This window comes from Pyxicephalus adspersus, chromosome 5 (genome assembly GCF_032062135.1).
Source record: "Pyxicephalus adspersus chromosome 5, UCB_Pads_2.0, whole genome shotgun sequence".
Lineage (NCBI taxonomy): Eukaryota > Metazoa > Chordata > Amphibia > Anura > Pyxicephalidae > Pyxicephalus > Pyxicephalus adspersus.
Window position 1 is genome coordinate 35,230,896 of NC_092862.1, and position 22,991 is coordinate 35,253,886.

Below are 22,991 nucleotides of genomic sequence, written 5' to 3' on the forward strand. Positions count from 1 at the left end.
CACAGAATATAACTGGGTATTAAAGTTTTAAAGTAAAGATAACAGTGACCATTGATCCAGGGAATATCCGATTGCCTCATGGAACCAGTAAGGAATTTTTTCCCCTGTTGGAGCAAATTGTATCCGGGGTTGTTTTTTTGCCTTCCTCTGGACCAACTATGTCTTATAGGGTTTTATATCCGGGATATGTTTATTTCCCTCATGGTTGAACTTGATGATATTGTCATCATAGGAATATGTAAAGAATACGTCTTAGATTACTGACAGTGATTCTGGGTTGTAGCTGCCACTGAGCAGAAATATTACCACTCCTCCTTTACCATCAGAAAATATTAGCTGGACATCAGGCAAACAACTCACAAAAGTGATCTGATTTTTCTCTGTTTCACTATGGGTTACTAGTCCCCTTCCTACCCCAATCCAAGGAAAAGAAAAAAGGCAATATGATTTATATTATCCAGTGCTGACATATTACACAGCACTATACGAAGTCCATAGTCATATCACCAGCTGTCCCTCAAAGGGGCTCACAATATAATCTCCCTACCATGGTTTTACTTCATTACCACAGCTCAAAGTCAGTTTGGGGGAAGCCAATTACCTAACGGCAAGTTTTTGGGATGTGGGAGGACACCCATACAAACACAGGGAGAACCTGCAAACTCCATGCAGATAGTGACCTAGCCGAGATTCAAACCTGTGACCTAGCGCTGACCAAGAGTGCTAACCTCTAAGCCATCATGCTGTCTAAAGATGACTTCATATATCAGTCTGCTCCCTCTTCCTCCTATTAGCAGGCACCTGGCATACCTGACTACCTGTGTGCATTGCTTTTTACTCCCCTACTTTGAGCTCTGCTGTACAGGCTGCACAAAAGAAGCAAGGGACCAGTGCCAGATTTGGTTAGATAATGCATTTAATGCAGAGTGCCCAGCAAGCAGAAGAGAACAATTATGCAGTCTTCTCAACAAGGTTTAAACTAATTAACTAATACTTTTGGCTGCTACTTTGTATTTATAATAACCTAGAATAATTTTGGCATTAGGTGTTAAATGGCTGTATCAAGCAGAGCAAACAATTTAAGAGCAAATCTAAATCAGACAATTTTTAATACAAACAAGTGCCAGAAATTGTATACAATGTTCAGGACAAGGTGTTCAAAGTTATTGTGGGCTCCTGCAATTATAATTCTAATCAGCACGGTGGCTCAGGGGTTAGCACTCTGGCCTTTGCAGCGCTAGGTCCTAGGTTCGAATCCCAGCCAGGACTATCTGCATGGAGTTTGCAGGTTCTCCCTGTGTCTGCGTGGGTTTCCTCCGGGTGCTCCGGTTTCCTCCCACATCCCAAAAACATGCAGTTAGGTTCATTGGCTTCCCCCTTAAATTGACCTAGACTACATTAATGACATATGACTATAGTAGGGACATTAGATTGTGAGCTCCTTTGAGGGACAGTTAGTGACACAACTATGGACTCTGTACAGCGCTGCGTAATATGATGGCGCTATATAAATACTGTATAATAATAATAATAATAATCACTTAGTACGGCATAGGCACAGTATGTCATATTGGCTGGGTACGAATGCAATTGGTTTTACTCAGCAGATCTCCCTTCAAAGAGGCGAGCAGAATTATGACTTTAAGCACCGTAGCATTACGGGTTTCAGGAATTGTTTTAGATAAAATGGGATAAAATTGGACAAATTTGAAGTGGGGGCCCCAAATAGGAACTATTCCAGGCGTCTGCACCCATGCCATTCTGTCAGTTGAAGGCCTGAAGAAAGAGGGCTCCTGGGTCCAGTTTACCCTACCATAAACCCAGCCACCATGGGTATAGGTTTCAGTTTCCTATAATACCTTAAAAGCACTTTTATTACGTAAGCTCAAGTACACGTTAACTTGTGATTGATGTGGAAGCTGTTTTAAAAGACCAGGGGTGAATATGTCTATTATATTCTACAATTTATTGATGCCCACTACAGGTAGATCCAACGACCATGCATAAAAGTTTTAGAAAATATTTGCGCTATATTGTCCTATGTTGTGTATGGGAGAATGAAGAGTCACACTTGAATTGTTGCAAAGTCAACTCATACACAAAGTTCACAATAATCAGGTAGCATGTCACCTTAGTATTACTCTTTTTAACCTAGTCCTCAAATACCACTATGAAGTTTGTTCTAGCTTTGTTTAGGCTAGATGTTGGAAATGGTGCATTCCTTTAAAAATTAATTTTGCTAGGTCCTCAAGAATAGATGTGGGGAAATTCTGGAGTCCATTCCCCTTCAGTCCATTCATTTAATGAGTTCTCTGTGGATTATCTATGTGGTAACATACAGACCTAGATATTTTATTAGGTATACCTTTTTAGTTGCTTGTAACGCCAATATCTAGTCAGCCAACAGACACATGGCAGCAACTTAATGCATTTAGTTATGTGGTCAAGATGACCTGCTGATGTTCAAACCAAGAATCAGAAGGGGTAAGAAAGATCGTATAATTTACTTTAAATGTAAGATGGTTATTGGCGCTAGGCACGCTGGTCAAAGTACTTTGAAAACTGCTGATCTGATGGGATTTTACACACAGAACTATCTCTAGGGTTTACACAGAATAGGTCAAAAAAGGTAAAAATCCAGTGAGCAGCAGTTCTCTGGGGGAAAATGCAACCCTGATGCCTAAGGCAGAGCAGAATGACAGGTCTGGCTTGAGTTGATAGTCTCCTAATACACCTGAGATACACAGAAGAGCATCTCAGAATGCACAATACCTCAAACCTTGAAGCAGATTGACTTTAGCAACAGGAGACCACACTGGGTGCCACTCCTGTTAGCCAAGTACAGGCACCTGACACTAAAATTTCCACTGGCTCACCAAAATTGGACAAAAGAAAGTTGGAAAAAATGCTGCAAAATCTGATGAGTCTTGATTTCTGCTGCAACATTTATATAGTTGGGTCAGAATTTGCCATTGACAAAGTGAAAGCATTTTGATTTATCCTGCCTTTTATCAACAATTCCAGCTAGTGGTGGTAGCATAATGGTGTAGGGGATACTTACAAGACTGTATTGTATCTAAAGTACTGCCCTTTTGAAAGTAAAATCACATTGGATCCATCTTCTGTGTTTTTGGAAAAGTTGACAGGCTGGTGATGGTATGTGGTGATGGCATGTGGGTATATTAACTGCTAGCACTGGGTCTAGGAGGTATGTCAATGCATAAAGTGGTATTGCGAAACAGCACAATGTTAATATGGACCTAAATCCTTCAAGAATGTTTTCAGCACCTTGTAGAAGCTATGCCATAAAGAAATGCAGCAGTTCTGAAAATAAAATGGGGTCCAACCCGATACTATCCCTGTGTACCTAAAAAAATGGCTGGTATTTGTATAAATTTATAGCCTCCACATTTTCCCTTTATGTACTGTTACAATGCATAAATGCTTGCGCAGAGGTAGCAGTAAAGGAGACATGCGCTAACTTGCATTGAGAGCATGAGTAAAATATACGGCCATCTAATAGCTGTTTGTAGGCTTTTATAAACATACCCATATCCCCAGGGAATAGCATTTTGTCACCTTCGTATCTACAGTTCCCTGCCTCACATACGATCTTGATCCTTCATCTTCTTCTCTTCTTTCCTCCCTTGGTGACATGTGCCTGATCCCACACATGTGCATAGTGAGATGGGGCATTCACACAGGTAAATGCCCAGTGCCCAATCTGCACAAGGTGAACAGTTTAATCCACTGATGCCTATCCTGCCCGTTCTGCAGCACTGGAATGCACTACAACAGGGGAGAAGCCTGATCTAATAAACATTTTAAGGCAAACATTTTCAACAAAAATAGCTACTTTTAATAACTTTTAAATTAAACACAACAAGTTCAGTTCCCCTTATAGTCTGGACAGGCAACCAGTCATTGCTGCTTTTAGGAGCATGCAAACATAAAGGTATATGCTTCTGATATACTGCAACTGTCTAATGATACCTATTTATATTAGAAGCATGAAGCAAGTTTATTTGCTATACCGGTATTTCAATAAAAGGACCAATCAGCTGCCAGAGTCAGGAAAGAGTATTTAGACTAGTATGGAGTACTATGGAGGAAGATCTGACAATGTACCATCGGATAAGGTATTGGCCTGATGAAAACAACAGAGCATTAGCACACAACTTATGAGAATATTTTTGCTATTCTAGTATTTGCTTTCAGGTGCACATGAAAAACACAGCAAATAATACACATACTTATCCTATTAATTAAGTGTCTGTAAATAGACATGCATCTAACGAGTTCTGCTATATACTGAGCCACAGAGAAGTAACCCTACCAATGTCTGCTCAGATTTATGCACTTGTTTTAGGACATTATGCTGTGAAGGACTTTTACTGATTTATTGATTCACTTGAGAAATTTGTTTTGCCCGTGGTACCAGATACATCTTCTAGCATGAAAACTGTAGGGAAGCTATAATAACTTCTTGCAATTTTTCAGCCTTTCATCTAGAAAATGACTGTGAGCTACAATCTAAAGAAACATGGGACCAAAGAATATTTTACAGGGCTCTGTATACCTTCATTCAAAACATAATGAAATATTGAAAGCCTGCCATGTAATTCTAGAGCTAGGCTAATATACTAAAATCGTGTGAAATGTGTTATTGTTATCTTTATTATGCCAAGTGGAAATAAAACATTTTTCATGCCAATGTATGAACTGGCTGTGGTGAGTTAATAGTGTAGCAATGCTATGCCATGATCCCATAATAATCCTATACCACTAACCCATGCATGCAGTAGAATCTTGCAAACCCAAGTTGGAAAATTTGGATTTTGTGAATTATGTACAGTGGAAAAATTTACCCCATCAATTTATACATAATTTATTAGTAGAATTGTTACATCCCAACACAACATAAGTAGAGGACAGGAATACATATAGGTTATTGTCATTAAAATCCCAACTGTTTTCTCACCTTACTTGGAGGTGACTTTTCTCTATTTAGTTTTAGTGAATTATTATCTAGCAGTGTCTTTACAGAATCCAAATAAAAATGCTTCAAACATTCAAACTATGGCCAGACCCATCAACTAAGCGCTACATGACAGAGATTCATTCTAGAAAAGAAAATATTGATGTTTCAAAGAAAATAGCGTAACCACAATGGGTCCTACAATGGGGCCTTGACTAGACTAGAGCAATGTCGTGGCTTTGTTTTAAGTTGGAATTCAACAAAAAATTCAATAAACAGTCTTTATTGACTTTCCAATTTTAAATAGACTTTTAGAATTCTTTAGCCAGCCTAAATTTTTAAATGTACAAAATAGGCATGGATAGTAAAATCATCACCAATACCCATAAACAAATGACTGAAAAAGTAAATGTACAGGAGGCAGAGGAGTACTAGAGTAGTAGGTTCTGGATATCACCCGAATTAAACTATACATCCAAGAATGGTGGAAGAATACAGAATATCTTGCTCAGTTGCCATGAGGTATTCCATATGACATACGGTGTTTATTCTTGTTTCTACTGCCTGTGAAGAACATTTGGCAGTTGTCCAATCTAAAGTAATGTGCACTCTTGTTGCTATACAAATTCTATGTGATTTCTGTGCAGACTTAACTTTGCCAGCTATAATATTGCTAGGCAATTGGTAGCTTTTATGATCATATCAGTGACAGTGGGATATATAGTTGAATTATTGGTTCTGAAACCATATCAGTCTCTGCCAACCAAGCATTTCAGTTTCAGTAGCAGAAAACAATGTAGTGCATTCTAGTTTCTATGAATATGTGAATCTTTTCTACATATTTTCAATGAGCTGAGCCATTTTGGTCTTTCTGCCCATCATTAGGCATGAACGACTCGAGTATCTGAATATCTGCTAATATATTAGGTAGGCACAAAGGCTGTTGAATAAGGTCATCACTTGTTCATTTCTAACACACCACACATAATCTAAAAGATAAGTAGGAATGTTCAATAGCTGGGTTGTAAATATTTGATCATTATTGTGTATGACTAAACCTAAATGTTTTGAGTTTGAGTCTGATTCCTGTGTATAGCCAGCTTCAAGGTTAGAACCTGCTGTTCTTTTGGTAAGTTTTCCTTTGAAATGTATAATTTATAGCTCATACATTTTTTCAAAGGAACAAAAGGTAAACATCATTATATGTTACGGTTTATTTAGGAAACATTTTTTTTCTCTGTCCCTAAGTACCATTTCTACAGCTTCTAATTTGGGAAAATGTATTCTCTAATAAGGAGGGAAGGACACAAGGACAGGTAGAGGAGTTCTGTATGTGCACCAAATAGTAAGAAGCAACAGCTTGTGCTCTGTGAAGAAAAAGAAAATGTACAACCATGTGTTTACTTTGCAGTGCTGGCCATGTCACCCTTGGGATATAAAGATAATTCACTGATGGAGAAAAGAAAAAAGTAAAGTAGAATGCAAACCAAGGACCCATGAGATAGAGTGTATTTGTAGCTATGGTTGGTAATGCAAGAAAAATGTTTGAACTTCGACATGAGCACAAATTTGTTCCATCAAAAGTGAATTGTTACAGTAAAAGACTTGCTTTTTAGGAAACCCTTGAGGTGAACACCCTTTATTTCAATTGTATGATAAAAGATGACCTGTCTAAAGAAGAACAGATCATTTAAAAAGGAAGGGGTTAACACTAAATAGAAGTTTTGATTACATAGTTATTTAGTAACAAAGTAGAATCAGAAAGGAAAGAGAACCTGGAGTGGAATGAATGAGTGGCTTTCATGTTGGCAGTCAATGACTTCCAACTTAAAAGCTTTGATAGAGATGGGTGGTTTGATTGCCTATCTGTATCAACTTTTTCTACAACTACAACTTGTCACTCTGAAGCCCTGTGCTGGACTACTTTCTGGAGACTGAATCAGGTGCACAAGCTGGGCTTCTCCTTAGGATAGTACTCAATATAATTTATTATTCTAGACAACAAAACAAAAGCCCTGCCTGGGACCGCGTCATCTGACATGTTTTAACCAAAGGCTTAGTAGTAAAGACATAGAGATCGCTATGACTTAGCCTTTGGAAGCACAAGCCAGATCTATATGGGACTTTCATTTTTGTATAAATGCTGTTGTATCTCCACTATTCCACCTATGAATAAAGATGAGAGAGAGATGTGTGGTTTGCTAATTGGACTAGAGGCCCTTTTGTAGCAGTAATAAACTCTCTGATGTAGATTGGGTGTGGATGTGGAGTCAGATACACTGTCAGGCATGTGGCCCTGTGGTACACATCTGTGGGGCTCTTTTGAGAGGTTTAATCTGAAAAACTGTACTTAAAAATCTTGCTCTGCTATGGTGTACTTACTATTGAACAGATGACTCTTTATCTTCTGTGCAGTATATCCACCCTCTAAACCCCCCAGATACATATTAATACCTCACTGTGTGCTTAATGGTACAGACACTGTTCACATACGGCTAGAGAGAGGTTGCTGTGATGCTTGTATATGATTAATAGTCATCATAAGCAAACATGTTAAAACATCAGCTAGAGTAAGCTCCACAGGAGGACAATGAGAATGTATCAACCAGACTATTGGATTTTTTTTTGTCAAAGTGTGTTTCCTGGGACACTGAAAATAGTGATAATAACTGTAAATGTTAGAAGAAAGACACATTGGCGCTTGAGACACCTATTGCTGATGACATGGTAATAACATTATCAGAATCCAATGAGGGCTGCTGGAGATAAGTAAAGCACAAGGTGCAAGAAAAAATACAACCCCATTGCATGGAAAAATAACATTAGGATCTCAGCAATTCATATTTTATTTTGTTGCAGGCTCTGTTATTGTTGCATGCTAAAGCTTCATTATAACTAAATATTTAGGCTGTTGCTGAATTTGCTACTAAGCCTCTGCCTCTATAGAGGTCACTAAGAGTTCTTGAGCAGTTTGTGCCTCTCTGGTTACTCTAACTTTCACCAATAATCTTTTTGGCTATTTGTAAGGGTGACATTCTACCCACTTGCCAGCAATGTAAGAGGCATTGTTCCCACTGACCATCACACTAATATACTGTGAGATATGGATATAGTAATCAAATCCAGGGTTTCCTAAAGACCCGAAACTTATTTCAAAGGTTTCACAGTAGGTTCCAACAGTTCCACACTTCCTTTTACTATCTTAGTTTCTATATTGGTACATCGATATCATGGGCAGGCTTACAGGGGGGAGAGGACAGGGCAAAGCACCAAATTTCCAGTGGAAGTTAGTGTTTTCATATGGAGCAATCTGCTGGAGCAATGCGAAACAAAACATTTTCATTCTTTTCATTTTACCAAAAGCAAAAAACTAGGGCCAACTGAAATTTTACAGATGTGTGGACATGCTATTCAAATATTTTCTATTCTAAAAATATTCTTTTCAGGTGGAATGGAAATACACTACTTTAATGTACTTCCACAATCAATGTACAGAGGAATGACAATAGTTATTGTTTGAAAATATTTATTAATGGATTGTTCAAAAGTGTAAATGAGCAAAATGGCTAACATGTTGCATTAAGTTCCTGCTCTTACAGTGGAAGCAAACTGAAAAAAAAAAACTCACTCATCTTTACCTTTGCAGATCTGTCGATCCATTTGATGGTTTTCTGGATCAGGTTCTGTGTCGTCCTGGTATCCTACTTTATCCCAGTGTGAAGGAAGTGTTGGGCACCGCCATCTTTTTTGGCCTTCCTCCTTCTTTTTTACGTCACTCGATTTCACACTGTGCAGGTGCGAGATCCGAAGACATAGATGGGGAAAAAGTCTCACTGTACATGCGTGGGTTCTGCCTTTTTCCCCCCATTGCAGAAAAGGCTCCTTCTGAGCATGCGAAGGAACAGTCAGATATGGCTTCCTGGGAGGCTGTGCACTCCCATTCATTCATTCACCGTAATAATCACAAAAAGGGGAGGGGCTTTGCTCTTTTTTTTCTTTTAAAAAAAAGGGTTTTAAACCCCCTCCCCCCAAAAAAAGAAGGTAATTTTTTAGCTACCCTTTTTTGTAAAGTAAATATTTGAGTTTAGGTCCGTTTTAAGGAAAACTTGTACATCAAGAAATATGTTCATCCTATGGAAATTACATTTGCCTGACTGTATGTGGTTGAATAAATTAAACCACTGACCTAGAACAAGTTTACAAAAACTAAATAAAAACTTTGGTATACACTGACTAAAAAAGTATCAACGCTGTTGGTTTAAATATAATAGCCAGTAAACTGTCTTTTTAAATATTTTCAGACTATAATGATCCCTTTACCAACTATTTACCAAACCCTAGACAGTTTTGTTATCTCTTTAATGTGTTTTGCCCTAATTGTGGCTCATTTTGGAAAAATAACTATGGGATGGGTTACGGTTTTAGTAAACTTTGGACTAGTCAGATGACCCCACTGCCCAGCAGGCCTTTTGGGAAAATGCTGCTGTGTGTAACAGTCAGAATCTCAATGTACCTAATGTTGGTGGTTGAACCCATTTACAAGTTTGCACTTTACAATATTAACCAGGTATAATGTAACACCTGTAAGCAAAGACGATGAAAAACACCTAAATACTCTGGCATTCACTTTTACATTTCTGGTAAAAAGATTATAGCACCGATATATATGTATATATTGAAGACCGATAAGGGTGCAAACACAGCTATCAGAAACCATAAATTGGTGCTGAGAGCTGGGGCAAGATAAAAGCTTGGGTTGAAAATAATTTGCTTTATAACATTCCCAAGAACCTTATTCCATAAAAAAGATTGAATTGTGTTAAACCCCCCTAGCGGCATTCCCGAGTGTGACTTGGGGTGGATTTTAAATGCTAAAAGCGGAAATCCTGTCACACTCGGGGTCGCTAAAAACATAAAAAAAACACTTACCTTGTTCTGTTAGCGTCCCCCGGCGTTCTGCTGGTCCCTGCAGGACCTTGGGACACGTCTTCTTCCTTCGATCTTCAGGCGGTGACTGCACAGGCATTCTCCGGGGTTTCCCGGTGACGTCGGTACATGCGTCGGTGTGGGGGCGGTAGGAGCAGAAATTCAAATAATTTTGTATTGGAATCAATACAAAATACCTGTATTGAGTCCAATACAAAGAAATCTTTATATAATATAAATAATTATATATATTATATAATAATATAATAATATATAATATATATATATTATACATGCTACTGTACAGTTATAGTACAGATTTCACTATTATTTTTTTTTTTTAACTGATTTTTGTGTTTTTTTTTCAAAGTTTATTATTAAATTTAAAAAATACTGGAGAAATTTTAGTAATTTATGCCTAAGAATGATTTAGGCCTACAATGTAAAATAAATTTCCATGCAAAAAAAAAATGTAACGCTTTTTGTGTGAAAATATGGACAGAATTAGAACGCTAGGGGGGTTAACAACATTTCAGCCATGTACCTAATGTGGAGGATTTGTTAGGATCCATTAACCTCCTGGGCAGTAACCCCGAGTGTGACTAAAAAGCAGTAACCCGAGTCACGCTCGGGGTAAGTAAACCTATGGGAAAAAATAGTAGATCAGGTCTTACCTGATCCGCCGTCTTTCACATCTTCTCTCTTCCTTCACGTCTTCTTTCTTCTTCCTCCGGCATCTTCTGCACCTGATGAGTCACTGGGAAGTTCCCGGTGACATCGGTACATCCATAAGTTGCCGGCGGGGCTGGGCGGGAAATTCTAAATCCATTAGTATTGCATTCTATACAAAATAACTGTATTGAATGCAATACAGTGGATTTATATGTGTAAAAGCAGTACATTGTATTGCATGAACATTTATTTTACAGTACAATATAATAGTATGAGTATATTATTTTTTTATTTATTTTTTTATATAAAATAAAAAAAAAATATTTTAAATTTATTTATTTAATTTATTATTTTGACATGGTTTTGTGTTTCCAACTTTTTTATATTTCAATATGTTTATTAAGATTTTAAGGTGTACAATACAAAAAATTTGTGACAATAAAACCAATGTTATAACATGAGACAGAACCCATTATGTGTACGCAGACACTTAAAGCATGTTTCACTGCCAGCAGAGCTCATAACATATTATTTGTCTCGACCGGAGTTACATAAAGTAAAAACCCCTTAGAATCAAATGAATACATACCATATGAGATCAAAGAAGCCTTTGATAGAAAACAAAGCAATATTAAACCAAGTTTGAGCAGTGAGTAAACAAGTTTCCAACTTTTTTATACTCACACTAATATACTGTAAAATAAATTTTCGTGAAAAACAATGTACCGCTTTTAAACATATAAATCTAGACAAAAATGAACCGCTCAGGAGGTTAAAAGAGAACAGGTTAAGTTAATATTCCAAGGCGAGTCTTGGAATAAGCAGATCGGTAGCAGTTTTTGAAGGGGAAATGTGTAAATTCACTTGCTAATAGACTTTTTATACTTCAGAAAACTGTTATTTTGGGCACTAGTGCAGTACAACAATATGAAAAGACAGGAACTGTTATTTGTGGTTTAAACATATAATGAGTTGTCTCAGTTTGAAGATAACTTTATATTAGTGGAAGCAAAGCAAACCGCACGCTTCTTAAAGATTAATGGCTTTTGTGCTGAAAAGATCTGAATTAGAATTTACATCGGTAGTACAAGAACACAACAAAATTCAGAAAGAATTAGGTACAACTCACCTGAATATTTAGTACAAGTGACAGTTCCAATTTAGAAATAAACAGATTGCAGTTCATAGCATAATAAAAACCAGCTGGTAAATTCTTGATAAACATGATTTTCCATCAAATTTAATTTTTTATTGCAGCATTCATATTAGATGCTGCCAATATTGGGGTAGCCATTCTTTTAGTGGATTTTGAAAAAAAAAAAAAAGATATAGAATGGGAGTATACAGAAAGTGATGAAATTAGTTTGGTGTTACAAAACAGAGCTACAGACTTGATTGTGTGCAATATGAAGTTTGTATATATAATTATATATGGACCAATACAGAGCAGTGAAATTAACTAAATAAATATATAAATATAAATAAATATATATATATATATATATGTGTGTGTATTGTGTATATATATATGTGGTACCCTAGTATAAATCCTTAATCTGATCCGATCCTTGGACTACCAAACAGGATTTATACCAAACAAATTTTTCCTGTAACAAATAAAAGAAAAATGATTAACCCATTGCCATGAAAAAAAAATCCTATTGTTATTGGCATATTATACATTGATGGGGCTGTATGACATAATTTAAACACTGCCTAATACTAAAATACATAAATACAAAAGCAATTAGATGAAATAAATGAAAATTGAACCACCTTGCTGACAAGAGTTGAGTGCCTACTAGGATGGTGCTGAGAAGAGAGGAGGAGGAGATGTTATGTAATTCACAGAGAGTTATAGCGCGGGTTATTCACTGAATGGTAGCAACTGGCGTACTGACGCTCGTGGGCAGCCGTGGCTTTTTCTTGAGAGAGGTAAAAAGGGTAGCGCGTGGTGTTATGACTCATTTCGACCCATACAAGTTCTAGTAAAAAGGTTGTATACCAAGCAAAGGTTGTATACCAAGCAAAATTTTTCATGTCCAAACAGGACTTATAGCAAGTTGGACTTCCAAAGCGGACTTATACCTAGGTACCACTGTATATATATATATATATATATATATATATNTATATATATATATATATATATATATATATGTATATATAAATATATATATATATATATATATATAAATATACAGAATTGCAGTTGTTTATTTGGGATCTAGGCCCGGAGTGTCCTGGAAGGAATGGATGACCCAGGCATTCCAAGCCCTTTTCCAGGCCAAAAATTGGTAATGGATCTGGAGAACCTGGTCATTATTATTAAAAGGGAGCAAATCTTTTAAGGGGACTAGGGGTCAGGATAGTTTGAGGTGAGTTTGGCCCAGATGGGGAGGCTTGGGTGTAGTCTGTATGCTGGGAGAGCTCAGAAGGTCTCCTAAACTTTAGGTCTGCAGGACCACTAAATCTGAAGTGTAAGAGAAAGCCAGGAGGCTACATTTTGTGTTTATAAGTCTTTTCCTGTTGCTAAAACGAAACCCTGCGAGTGAAGACTTTTTGGTAAATAAAAGTGAGCAGGGGTGTCTGAAATTGATCTGGAATGCAATGAGTGCATTTTAGGCTAAGCCCCCCAAAAATATATATATATAAATTAGTGCACTTGAGTCCAGGTGAACACATCCCTGCACAGGATTGGCCAAGGAACCCCCCCTTCACTTTCATTGGCCAGCTCCGGGGCCCTAAAGCACCTGTTTTTTTTTTCCCAAAACCTACACCACTAATATTAACTTTCTTTTCCCTGGAGCCATTATGACAATATATACACACTTTTTTTCCTGAATACCTGCTTGGCATAAGTAGCTGGAAAGAAACCCAAAAACCTCAGGATGTAGTCTATTTGGGTTATAAATAATCAAAGGCAACACACTGCCTAAATGTCAATTTCAGGAGATCTAGGTTATTTATATCAAAAAGATCTGCCATTGTATACAACTTACAATCAGGTAGACCCTAAATATTGTTCACCAGCAGGTTATATACTATTGTAAGAAGGATGTTTTTATCTATGTGTATCAACAATGTCAGGAGTAACTATAAAGCTTCCAGCTTTAAGGAACACACATATACAAAGAAACGAGTACTAAAACAGTGAACCATTTATATTATAGAATTCTGATTTCTTTCACATTTTCTGTGTGTATTCTCCTTGGGAAACAATAGCCAGAGAACCAACTCACATATATTTTACTCTGGGAACTGCATGACATGCTAATGTTCCTAAATAATACTTTAATGAAGTGGGTCATTTCCAGAGGTTGGCACTCGAGTCTGACTTAAGTTGTCTAATAAACGGCTTGCGACTCGACTTGGGGGTTTTGTCCAGTGACTTGCAACTCGACTTGCTACTTGACTTCCGTCTTTCTCCTCTGACAGCTGAAGGGGGCAGGGAGGAATGTGGTGTTACATAAGCCTCACTAAGTACAACTTGCAAACGACTTGATAAATGAATTGACTTGACTTGGGACTCGACTTGGAAGAATTCTTGGTGACTTGAGACTTGACTTGGGACTTGGTGTCAATGACTTTGGACTTGAGTAGGACATAAAGGGTGATGACTTAGTCCAACCTCTGAATGTTTTTTTCATCCATCGGACAGCCTTTAAATTGGTTGGGGTTATTTCTTGATTCCTAATGCTATAAAACATGGCCATAGTCTTTACCTTTGTAAATAGTTTATCTATTGATGACACCAATGGGTGATATATAAATATATAACTACTATATAACTACAAAGTTTTACTTTGTGCAACCAAGGCCATGACTTTCACTACTAAGGCTCCACTTGAGCAGTTGGAAGGGTTAATTTGGACACTAATAATACAGAGAGAAGAATATGTTTTATGTATCTCAAAAGTCACTTTAGTGGAGCTTTCGACTTTAAGGCTTACATATACACCATGCAGTTAAGTTCTTAAAAAGTAAGTTATTCAGTTCATGGGATCCTAAATCCTCTCTTAATTTCAGTGTATGTGGCCTTAGCTATTTGAAGGGGTTAGGTCTATTCCATTATTCATAATACCACATAAAAAGCAGATATATTTTGTACATATGTGCCCCTCCAAATCACACTGGCATGTTAGATGCTGGTACAAGTTAATAATTATGCCATGACTTAGTCATTAGCAGACTTGATATGCACAAAGAGCATGCCAGAAAATAAAACTCTTGATCAAAACTACAAAATTACTTTTCTTAACATCACATTATTTTGTAAGCCTATGCCAACAGGTGTTTTCTGTATATATACAGTGATACATCGGCTAACGAGTGGTCTTGCTAACCAATTTTTTTACTAATGTACAAGATGGAGACTTGATGGGGGGAGGGGGTGGTTTGCATGACCTGCAGAAGAAATCTTTTGCCTAATACAGCTGAGGTTGTGGGTGATCTTAGGGGGGTGAGCTCTTTTGTAACCCTTTAATAACCAAAACAAACTCTGCAGTTGTTTTTTTTTGCATATCAAAGCACAGCTTGTTTCAGAAGTTAATGAATGTTCAGAATGTTAAGACTCCATAAAGTTTTTTTTTTGCTTTGTTTGTGATTAACTCACAGTGAGTATTTTGTACAGTAACTGACACCATGCTGCCTAATAATATGTTGAGACTGTTCCAACTGGGAAGCTGTCCATCTCAGCCTTTGGTGAGTTTATGACCTTTTATATTGTGGTTTTTACTATTTTTATAAACATATCTTTAAATTGTGGGCAGTATCCAGAACAAATTAAATGATTTTCTATCGAAACCTATGGGAAATCATGTTTCGGCTAACAAATGTGATTCTGAAACAAATCTTTGTTAGCCGAGGTATCACTATATATACATATTTAAGTAAATTTTGTGAAAATTCAGCCTAGCTTCTGATTAACTTACTAGTTACACAACAACCCATCAAAAAACAATGTCTTCTAACCAGCACAAATCTTTCTACATGCCACAGGAAAGCACCAAGAAACTATATCTGAGGTCACTCATTTTCACCCAATCCCCCTTTTTTTAAAAAAAAAAAGAATACTGCACATTGAGATGCAGAAAATCTTACTTTATAAAATTTGATGGCTAACAGGAATAAATTATGGATTTTGTATTAAGGCACATCACTTTCAGGAAAGAATACCATTGTTTTATGAAAGACCACTGTGCCTTTGCACAAAACACATCGGAATATGCTTTTGTTGGCTACTGAATAAAGGAAAGTTAGATTTCCTATATCTCAGTGTGTGTATTCTTTTTTAAAAAAGAAAGATGAGGCAATGTATAAAGAAAAGTTCACATTCATGCCACAATTAAAAACAATTTAAAGCACAACTCAAGCAACCTATTTAATTAGAAAGAGCAGGGAGGATTTAAATTGTTGTATGTGAGGCACAATCCCTAAAATTAAGAGGTTTAAAAACTGCCAGGATTTCATCATTAGTGGTGTGTCCAATCCTGAGACGTCTCTTCACTTCCTGTTCAATTTTTTCAAAAGGGACACAAACAGTATTAAAATCTAACTTATAACTTCCAGGTTCGTTGCTTGATGTGAAGGTCACACTCGAGAAAAGCCCCTGTGTTGGTGGTGGAATCATTGATTTAAAAAACCTGATTTCAGTCTGTCCATCTGCTCACCAGGTTGTACAATGGACAATACCTGTCAAAAAGCTGTACAGGTTCCCACAACAAAGATGGCAGCTTATCATTTCCCCATGCTAGACAATGCCTCTGCGGCTCCTTTATCTGACAATGAGTCACTAATTGCCCATATGCACAGACTGCCACAGTAGTAGCTAAACTATTAACATCCATGATGCAGGATACAGTCATCACTGAGGTGAGTAAGGTATTAAGACCCTCAGAGAAAAGCTCCTGAAGTAGGCCAATCAACCTTTCCCTACCTGTTTAACATGAGGAACCCTCGAAAAAATTATCAAAGCCATTACAATATCTATAGCTCACATTACATTAGCGTGGTCAGAGGGAAGAATGTTTTTTACATTGCTGTCCGGAAGAATGCCACCCTTACAGATAGCCAAGAAGATCATTGTTGTCAGTTGGACTGGCCCAAGAAGCGCAAATTGCTCATGGAACCCCAAGAAACCTCTGGAGGAACCCTGGTTGAGAAACACTGATCAACAAGGTAGACAAACATCTCCACATACTGGATAGGTCCAATGAATCAAGAGTGCAAATTCTCTACATCTGGGATCAAATGGGTCCAAAGCACTTTAGGTCAACTGGAACAGGATCAGAGGTAACTACAGGGCATGTAACATGCAAGTAACTAGGGCATCGATTTTAAAGGGTTCCTATATTCCCCAGAGTCCATACTATTTCTACAATATATATATATATATATATATATATATATATATATATATATATATATAAAACAAGAAAACTGTACCACAGTCAATCTAAGGAAATACAATATTTCCACATGAATTCAATAAAGCTCCATTTTTTTGGTTTTCCTAACTGAAAAATATACACTTGACAAAATCAAATCCAATTTTCTTTTTGCTTAGATCCATTTTATATTGTTCACTATTGAAAAATAAAAATCATATGTACAGATTGACATTACTAGTCAGTTTCTTCAGTTTATTTGCACATTCTAATCTGTTAATGTTATGCTGCTTTGCATTTTAATTTTTCACTAGTGCAAAATTATTTATAATTCCCCTTATTTAATGAGAATACATGCACAAGAATAAAATTGCCCTAATTTATAAAATAATTGAATTTTGGCTTCAAGAGCATTCTAAGAAAACCCATAAGAATTTTAGAAGCACATTTGGAATACGCATGCAAGATACAAAGGGTGAGTACAATTTTATACCATCTGGCGTACAATGAAGAACTATTTACAAAAATGTTATGCTCCATCAGCTTTTTGCTAGACCATAAGATTTTATTTTACTGGACCAATTAAATTTTTAATCTACACGCAGCTCTACAAAATCAAGCCATTAAAAAATGATGTGTGTTTAGCTCAAACGTTCTGCTATGCCAAAACCATAAGACATTGAAATCTTCCATGAAAGCTGAGTTTTATTGTTTAAAGTGAACCTGTATGTTGGCCAAAGAGGCAGGGCACACATCCTCTCCTTGCTTTTCCAGTACTCACCCATCACTGGAGAATGGTAAAAAGAAGAAAAGAGTAAATTCCTGTATAAGGGTGCAGCAGAATTTTTGTAGTGACGGAGAGCAGCAAAGGTAAATGTAGAAAGTTCCACCTAATAAAGTAAACCTGTTACACTCCTTATTATGGGCCTAGTACAGGTTTAGTGAATGGATTAGAACATTTAGCAAAGTATCCAAAAGTTTACTTTTACTAACATTTATAATCAGTTTACCCTACCTGTTACAGTATATTTATGGAGAGTTTAACATTTAATCATGGATTGGCCAGGCTGGAATAGCATAGAAAGTGAAGCATTGGTGTGTATGTGTTTCTAATACAACCACTTCTATAGTTTCCTGTATGATACAGACTGTTGCAAGTTAGCATGCTTTGCTGAAAATTATTGGTACCGGTTCAGTATACTTGTGCATTTAATTTAGATGTAAAAATCTAAATTGGGTGCATAATCCATCAATGTATTGATCATTCTTTTTGTAAATCTGTGGGATTCCTTGAATCTGCATTTTGTATATTTACATTCATTCTGACCATGCACATAATAAAACACTATTCAGACTAGTTAAAAAATTCAATAACAACATAATACATGTAAAAGTTTTAGAAGCAGTTAATATATTGCTAGTGTTAGTTTCCTTAAATCCACATCATGGCAGTAAATGCACTGAGAGAGTTACTGACTTTATATAAGGTTATACTGTTTAGCATAATGATGCTGGTCTAATAAAGATAGCATGGTTAAAATGTGAGAGCACAGGGGAGACATGATCAGTCTGCTGCTGCCAATCAGCAAATTGTCTAATAAGCAGGATGGGGTGGTTGCTGTATTGGCTACCTGCAACTAAGAAAAGAACAAACTCTTTGGTATGTACACAGTTCACATATATGTATTTCAGCTTCCTATTAAAACTAATTTCATGCCTGATTAAGTTGCAAATAAAATACATACCTGTAAAGAACATAAAGTGAATACCTATCACTCCTGCTGATCATGCAGCAGAATGCCATTCTAATGCATAACACTGGATCTCCAAAGTCTCTCCAGAAACAGACACTTCCTGGAGTATGGATCTCATGTGTCCCCTTCTATACTTAATGGTTTCTACCATAACCCTCCTAAGTCACTATAGGACACAGTATTGACATAATGGTTGGCGGAAGTAACTACAAATTGCTGTATAGGACACAAGAGACTCCAGAAAATGCTGGTTTCTAAAAGACTTCATCTGTCCAGCATTTAGCAATACAGTTGGAAGAACAAATATGTATGCACTCTTACTTACTCTTTACAAGTAAATATTTCATATTCAACTTTAAGCAACAGTGGCATTAAGCTGTTTGCTTGCTGCTTTGTGTCTAAACTGTTTAAAACAGCTTTATACACAGATGTAATACATTTATGTTAACTGTTCTATCTGCTCAAGAATCTGGCATAACCAATAAGTGATTCACACATCCTTGCCACATGGGGTAATTGGCAGGCTGACTTTGCTTCTTTTTACTGCCACTTTGCTGCATCCTCTGTCACCTGGCTGCTCATTTGACTTTGCAAAAAACCCTCCCTGTGATTGTGAGCCCCCTAAAACCTTCCCAATTCATCTCCTATTGCTAGAAGAATAAATAAACTGACATCATTGTGCACTGAATTACAGTCCCAATCGGGCAACAGTGATTAACCTCCCACTTATCATCTGATACTTCCTTTGCAGTGGAGTGCTTGATAAAAAATATAAAGATAGATAGCAGACACTTATGCTGGCGGTATATGTGTAGTAAATACAGTGAATGTTGTTCTTCAAGTATTTCCCTTACCTGCAGTTTTGCTTTACCATAATTTTAGGTTTAAACAAAGCTTATAGTTGTAAATTAAAACATATTTTTTATATTAAACATAATAAAGTAAAATCAGATGGCTTATTTTCACATATGGGATTTAAAAACAAAGCTTTCAGGACTTTGATTTATGGTAAGAAATCGCTGTATTCTGTCATGTCTATCTTTTTATTTTATCGGTCTTTTACAGCAGTATAAAAAGTATATTACCTTTTAAATTCATTTCCTTAAAATGGAAATGTGCTGTTTAGTATTCCATGGGAAATGACTTTTAGATTATTTTTGTAATATCTTGTAAGCTTCCTGTGTGATTGAGCATACATAAATTATGTACTTATGCTGTTCATTTAATTCATTCCAGATAAAGCAGAAGATAATGAAAGCCAAAGATGAGCTTTCTTCTTGGCATATTATAACAATATTGTTAATTCTACTACTACCTAGCCTATTATTTTTTATTACCAAACACATTACCAAACCAAACACTTTTAAATACTCTGTTGTGCTACCATTTATGTTATTATTATTATCTTCATCAGCATTGGTATATCACTGTAAATGGTTTAACCACAATTAATAGTAAAAAATCAATTCTAAAACGATTTCTGTAAAATAAAAAACATAACTATCTTGAATTTTTTAGGGTTCTTGGTTGAAATGTTAATTTCTAGAATAAAATATGGTATTTGTTATACATTAAGGCCATAGTCCTCAAATTCACTTTAACTTAAGATAAATAAGATTGATTAAAAAAAAGATAAAAGCTTTGTGGTATTGTTTATTTTATTGTAAGTCCTACACTGTTTAAATTAAAGAATGTCTATGAATTGGAAAGCATTAGAAATCAGCGGTATGGACATATTACTATTACTATATACTGGCTCTTGAATGTGCTGCTTGATTGCTAAAAAAGGTAATTTGTATTTTGTACCACAATAGGGACTACTTTGAGTCATTAAGGGAGAATGTAGGTCCTAATGGTCTTGCCATTGGGCCTCATCACACTACTATTAACCTACTAAAAAAACAAGTGTTAATTATCACATGACTGCCATAGTTAACTAACAGAAAGTAATTTACCAAATGTATAAATGGTTCTACTGTGGTGCTTTTTGCAATACTGAATATATTTTTGTTTTGGAATTGTTCATTTAATACATGGGGTTTCCATGGTAGTATGTTAGCTTCTACTTGTGAACTGTCTCTCTGTATCCGATGTTCATATTCCAATAAATTAGATACAAGGAAGGGGCTGTGCCATTTCTCTGAATGGTCCAGGTCTTTAAAGTTGCACAGCTGGAGATCAGATTGCATACTCATTACAGTATAATGATAAGGAACTGCAGAAAGATTGTATTCACTGGAGTTTCTGCCTACTGGCTGAATAAGACATATATAAAATGATTTATAAGTGATTTAAAAGTGATTCTTTATATATATACCTTAATAAAACTACAATAAAAAATGTAAGTCCTGAGTAATACAAATAAAGCAAAATAATAAGGGAAAGGCTAGCTTTGTATTCTGCTTTCAGTTCCTGTCTCTGTGCCCAGTATGCTCCTAATTCCCTAGTCGTTGCCAGGTTTCTGTCCCAGGTTCAGTTCCATAGTTTGTTTTACTACTGACATGTGGTCTTGATTCTGTTACCACCTTTGCCTGCTATATACCTGATTCTGCTATTATTACTAGTGTTGGTGTTCGAATTTAGGTTGTCCCTGTATTCAACCCGAAAATGGCGGTGCGAATTCAGGGAGACTCGACCCGAAAAACACAGAATTTGACTTTGCGAATTCGTGTTTAAAAATATGTTTAAAAAAAAAAAGCGAACTCCAGATGAACTGTCAAGGGAAGTCCAGTTCCCACGGCAACCAGTCTGTACCTATAATTGATAAGTACAGCCCAGGGAGTGTGGGAACTTGCAGTCACAGCTGATAGGAGGCATGGGAGTGCTTCCAGTCAGCTGTGACTGCAGATGATTTCTCAATGGCTGTACTTATCAGCCCGGTGACCGTGGGAACTGAATTGCTGATGAACTCTCAATGAAGAAACTCCAGTTCCACTGTGATCCCTGGGCACTAGAGATTAATTAACCTCTAGTCCCTGGGTATCGCAAACAGGAGAATTCCCAGGGATGCAAAAATGATTGCAGCCCTGAGAATCCACTGCGATCCTGGGGCACTAAAGGTTAATTAACCTCTAGTGCCTGGGGATCGCAAACAGGAGGATTCCCTTGCAGGCCTGGAGGACTCCCAGGGCTGCAAGGGAATCCTCCTGTTTGCGATCCCCAGGCACTAGAGGTTAATTAATCTCTAGTGCCCCGGGATCGCAGTGGAACTGCAGATGAACTCTCAATCGAGTTTCTCCATTGAGAGTTCATCTGAGTTCAGTTCCCACGGTCACTGGGCTGTACTTATCATTGATAAGTACGGCCCGGGGAGCATGGGAACTTGCGATCACAGCTGATAGGAGGCATGCGAGTGCTCTCAATCAGCTGTGACTGCAGATGAACTCTCAATAGAATTTCTCTCTACACAGTCCCGAAAAAAAAACGAATCCCCCCATAGACTTTAATGGTCTTCGAATTTAGCGTTCAATCACCTGAAAAATATGGGGTTATTCGAACAAATAGCTGCTGAATTGAACACTCAGCTGTTCGACCAACACTAAATATTACCCCTTACCTGTTGGTCAGGATTTGATCATTTGCTTGATCTGACCTTGTTGCAACGCCTCCAATACTAACCATGTCAGCTACTATTAGCCCTGACAACGACCTTGGCTAATCAGATTGACAACTTCACAGTTCTTTGATGAGGAATGGCCTTGTGTTAGGGTTCAATAATTCTGAACATCTGATGATTCCGTACTGGACGCATCCAAAACAGTGCATACATATAAATCACCCTCAAATTGCAGCTGCCCGAAGAGCCCAAGAGCTCCACGTCTGCTGACCATTGTCAGATAGAAAGTGATTTGAAAAACCAAAACTATTATAAAAAGTGAGGATGTATTTTTCAATGAATAAAACAAATGGAGTAACAACTGTCTAGGTGGGGAGTTCCCTTAACTCTGTATAGATTTCCTATTAGATACCACTACATCTTGAGGATGGGAATTAATGCAACTTTCTGCAACAAATATAGACAGTGGTGTCTAATATAGTATATTTCTATCCAATATACTGTAACAGGGTGCTTTTAGAGCACTGGCTCACTTTATAATTCTTGGTAGGTCAATGTATAACAGCAATTGTAAAACTATGAGACAGAGCTTCCTTGTGATGGGATGGATGGGATGGGTCACCACTCAACTTTTTGTGTCCAAACATGAATCAGCAGACTTTTGGTGAGTTATAGCAGGCTGACTGATGGACAACACAGACATAAATGTAAAGCTA

At 36.9% G+C, this 22,991-nt stretch overlaps 1 protein-coding gene across 1 annotated transcript in view; it reads right to left on the minus strand.

The window, feature by feature from the left end:
• NKAIN3 (sodium/potassium transporting ATPase interacting 3) overlaps positions 1 to 22,991 on the minus strand; it is a 276,351-nt gene that overhangs the window by 852 nt on the left and 252,508 nt on the right. The gene's annotated exons all lie outside the window — the stretch shown is intronic.